The sequence below is a fragment of the Pseudorasbora parva genome, chromosome 4 (assembly GCF_024679245.1).
Source record: "Pseudorasbora parva isolate DD20220531a chromosome 4, ASM2467924v1, whole genome shotgun sequence".
In the NCBI taxonomy this organism is placed as follows: Eukaryota; Metazoa; Chordata; class Actinopteri; order Cypriniformes; family Gobionidae; genus Pseudorasbora; species Pseudorasbora parva.
In genome coordinates, this window is record NC_090175.1 from 36,516,466 (window position 1) to 36,521,699 (window position 5,234).

Here is a 5,234-nt window from a genome sequence, read left to right on the forward strand (position 1 = left end):
GTCTTATGTTTGAGTCTTTTTGTTTAACACTTTTTGTATTTAAACCCTTTCTGGTGAAATTACAACATTATTTGGTTTGTAACTGTTTCAGTTCCCAGGGTACATTGACACCATTTCTTATAAAGTAGACATTCTGTCTACAGAGGGCACTGTTGCCTTTCTTAGTAGTTCACCTAGCGTTTTCATTGACTCTCTGCTAGCATTACAGAATAACCCCCCCCCCCCAAAAAAAACCCCCTCAAAGATAGAATTTCAGTCGTGTACATCTTCTCTGTTCTCCTAGCATGAGAAACAAGACTTGTTCATCTTAAAGGGAGGGTTCAACAAAAATTCTGTCTTTATTTACTCAACCTCAAGTTTTTCCAAACCTGTATGAGTTTCTTCTGTTGAACACGAAAGAAGATATTTTAAAGAATGCTTGTAACAAAGCTGATAGAGCAACCATTGACTACATTAGTGTGGGGGGGGGGGGATACTATGGTATAGTCAATGGTTGTTCTATCTGCTTTGTTACAAACATTCTTCCAAATATTGTCTTTTGTGTTTAGCAGAACAAAGAAACTCATACAGGTTTGGAACAACTTGAGGGTGAGCAAATGATGACCGAATTTTCATTTTTGGGTGAACTATCCCTTTAACTATGGCTCCCCTGAAAGTTTGTCATGTCCAGCTAGTGGTCCCTGCCCCCTTGTCTGAGAACCAATGGAATAACTTGGACGTGACAAACTTTCAGGGGCGCCAGAGTTAAAGGAATATTGTAATGCATTGCTTTTCAAAGTAACATTATATTTTATATAAATAAAGTTATTTATATATAAAATATAATGTTACTTTGAAAAGCAATGCATTACAATATTGCATTACTCCCTTAAAAAGTAACTGAGTTACTTTTAAAGAAAAGTAGTGACTTTTCTCACTGTTGTTTTTTATTACAAAAAAGTTAAATGTAAAGACCTCTTCACACTAAATTGCAATAAACCTCAGGCTGAGGTAAAAATGCACATTCATGCATGTGCAGTAGAGGTCGCAGACTCGCAGCTCAAACAAAACTTTCAGCTGTGCTGCCATTCTGGATAATGGAAAATAGGATGCAGGAGAAAAAAGTGTAACACTCTTACTTTACTTTAATATGGTAAAAACTGGTTTAACGGAATCATCGAAAGTTAGCAGCAAAACATTGGTCAATAAAGGTAAATTAAAAGCCTGAAAATACTTTTTTTAATTTAATATTTAATTGTGAGGTTTCCATAGTATTCTGATTTTGCATTTGAACGATTTTGTTCATTTTGAGGAGTACACAAAAAATCTTTATTGTGCAAGTGAGATGAATAAATGCTCACATTTAGTCTAGAACTACAATGACCTGTCCTGTTCACACACGTCTTTGCATGGACTCTCTATTTTTCTCAACATGGGCAGAAGAGAGCTGTCAGTCAAATAAATGTGAAAAAGTAGCTTGCGATACATTCCATTTAAAGTAACTTAGATATGTTGTTGTCAATTTTAAAAGTAATGCGTTACTTTACTAGTTAAATCTGATTATGTACGCAAGTTTCTTGTAATGAGTTACCCCAACACTGTTTATGTCTATGTGTCACAAACTTGCGTACATAATCAGATTTAACTAGCAAAGTAACTAGTTAAAAGGACATTTTTACAATTTTTTTTGCTACTCTAAGGTAGCTACTCCTGTTTTTTGCTACTCCTGTTTTTTTGCTACTCTCTCTCTCTCTCTCTCTCTCTCTCTCTCTCTCTCTCTCTCTCTCTCTCTCTCTCTCTCTCTCTCTCTCTCTCTCTCTCTCTCTCTCATATTTATTTATTTATTTATTTATATATATATATATATATATATATATATATATATATATATATATATATATATATATATATATATATATACAGGTCCTTCTCAAAAAATTAGCATATTGTGATAAAGTTCATTATTTTCCATAATGTAATGATAAATTAAACTAGCATATATTTTAGATTCATTTCACACTAACTAAAATATTTCAGGTCTTTTATTGTTTTAATACTGATGATTTTGGCATAGTAGCTCACGAAAACCCAAAATTCCCATCTAAAAAAATTAGCATATTTCATCCCACCAATAAAAGAAAAGTGTTTTTAATACCAAAAAAAGTCAACCTTCAAATAATTATGTTCAGTTATGCACTCAATACTTGGTCAGGAATCCTTTTGCAGAAATGACTGATTCAATGCGGCGTGGCATGGAGGCGATCAGCCTGTGGCACTGCTGAGGTGTTATGGAGACCCAGGAGGCTTCGATAGCAGCCTTAAGCTCATCCAGAGTGTTGGGTCTTGCGTCTCTCAACTTTCTCTTCACAATATCCTACAGATTCTCTATGGGGTTCAGGTCAGGAGAGTTGGCAGGCCAATTGAACCCAGTAATACCATGGTCAGTAAACCATTTACCAGTGGTTTTGGCACTGTGAGCAGGTGCCAGGTCGTGCTGAAAAACGAAATCTTCATCTCCATAAAGCTTTTCAGCAGATGGAAGCATGAAGTGCTCCAAAATCTCCTGAGAGCTGCATTGACCCTGCCCTTGATAAAGCACAGTGGACCAACGCCAGCAGCTGACATGGCACCCAAGACCATCACTGACTGTGGGTACTTGACACTGGACTTCAGGCATTTTGGCATTTCCTTCTCCCCAGTCTTCCTCCAGACTCTGGCACCTTGATTTCTGAATGACATGCAAGATTTGAGCAACAGTCCAGTGCTGCTTCTCTGTAGCCCAAAAGTGGCTTGACGTGGGGAATGCGGCACCTGTAGCCCATTTCCTGCACACGCCTGTGCACGGTGGCTCTGGATGTTTCTACTCCAGACTCAGTCCACTGCTTCCGCAGGTCCCCCAAGGTCTGGAATCGGTCCTTCTCCACAATCTTTCTCAGGTTCCTTCCTTTTTGCCGAACAGCTTATTCGTTCAGAAATGTCTTTCTGTGTCTTACCCTCTCGCTTGAGGGTGTCAATGATGGCCTTCTGGACAGCAGTCAGGTCGGCAGTCTTACCCATGATTGCGGTTTTGAGTAATGAACTAGGCTGGGAGTTTTTTAAAAGCCTCAGGAATCTTTTGCAGGTGTTTAGAGTTAGTTGATTCAGATTATTTGGTTAATTGCTTGTTTAGAGAACCTTTTCATGATTTGCTAATTTGGGTTTTCATGAGCTGTATGCCAAAATCATCAGTATTAAAACAATAAAAGACCTGAAATATTTCAGTTGGTGTGCAATGAATCTAAAATTTGTATCATTACATTATGTAAAATAATTTACTTTATCATAATATGCTAATTTCTTGAGAAGGACATGTATGTATGTATGTATATGGATGTATGTATGTATATGTATATATGTCTTTTATTGATAATCATTACACATAATCATTATTGACAAATGATTTATTATGAGTGTTGGAAACAGTTCTGCTGCCTAATATTTTTGATGAATAAAAGGTTAAAAAGAACTGCATTTATTCAAAATAAAATCATATTTTCAAATAATATAAATCTCCTTTACTATCAATTTTTATTAATTTAACGCATCCTTGCTAAATAAAATTATTGATTTATTTAAAAAAAAAAGAAAAAGAAAATGACTGACCCCAAAATACAGACCATTAGTGTATTTTGCTGTTACAAAAGATTTCTATTTTTAAAACATTTGCTTCTTTTTTTTTTTCTTTTTTTTTTACTTTTTATTCATCAAAGTATTATATAAAAGTATCAAAGGTTATGAAAAAATATTAATCACCAGAACTGTTTCCAACTTTTGAAAATGAATCATCATCAGAATGATTTCTGAAGTATCATGTGACTGAAGACTGGAGGAATGATCCTGAAAATTAAGCTTTGCATCACAGAAATAAAGGATAATTTAAAGTATAATAAATTAAAAAACAATTATTTAAAATTGTAAAATATCACCATCAAAATATATTTTTGATCAAATAAATGCAGGCTTGATGAGCAGAAGAAACTTCTATCAAAAACATTTCAAATAGTAATGTGTCCATGTGCCTGTACTATATATATTTCTAAGAGTACATTTTACATTTTATATATATATATATATATATATATATATATATATATATATATATATATATATATATATATATATATATATATATATATATATATATATATATATATAAATTATATATATATATATATATTAAATATATATTAATTATATATATAAATATATATATTAATTATATATATATATTTTTTTTTTTCTTTCAGTTTTTGATTTGTTAAAAAAGTTTGAAATATCCAATAAATTTCATTCTACTTCATGATTGTGTCCCACTTGTTGTTGATTCTTCACAACAACAAAAAATACAGTTTTATATCTTTATGTTTGAAGCCTGAAATGTGGCAAAAGGTCGCAAAGTTCAAGGGGGCCGAATACTTTCGTGTGTGTGTGTGTGTGTGTGTGTGTGTGTGTGTGTGTGTGTGTGTGTGTGTGTGTGTGTGTGTGTGTGTGTGTGTGTGTGTGTGTGTGTGTGTGTGTGTGTGTGTGTGTGCTCTTAAAAATACATCTTAGTACCTTTTTCACCCTGGTGCATATTAGTAGAGTAGCAAAAAAAAAAAAAAGTATAAAGATGTCTTGTAAAGATTACTACCCCAGTGACAGTTTTTATTTTTTTTATTTTTTTTGCAAATTTTATTGAGTGCATTTCTGTGTAACACCAGATAATATAACACATTATACTACTGACCTTGCCAGACCCGTACCAATATTTATTTTGATCTGAAAGTTATTAATATGAATCGAGGATTTTCATATGAAGAAATAAATTAAAAATGTTTGACTTCAGTGTCTAAAAAAACTAAGCAAAATGTAGGCCTATAGCCTATCACTACTTAGCTGAAACTGGATTCGGGAACAATTGTTTGTGCTCATACAGCATTTGAGAATATTGAATACATTTCAGTAAATACTTCTAAAAATACCCTCAGCTTACTGTTTGTATGTAGGCAATTGGCCCATCATCTCCATGGTTGCCAATTACCTGCTTATGTTTAATAAACAGTCAGCGATGCAGTATGTCAATATTAATATTTGTATCTGAGCAGTAGGCTATTATGTTACACTCGTCACCAGCGAGTGACATACGTCACATTTGAGCGGTCCCAAATGTTCACCTGAGCCATTCTCAGTGCGCGCTGCTCATGCGCGGGATCCCTCCAACACAAGCGCGTGCGTAG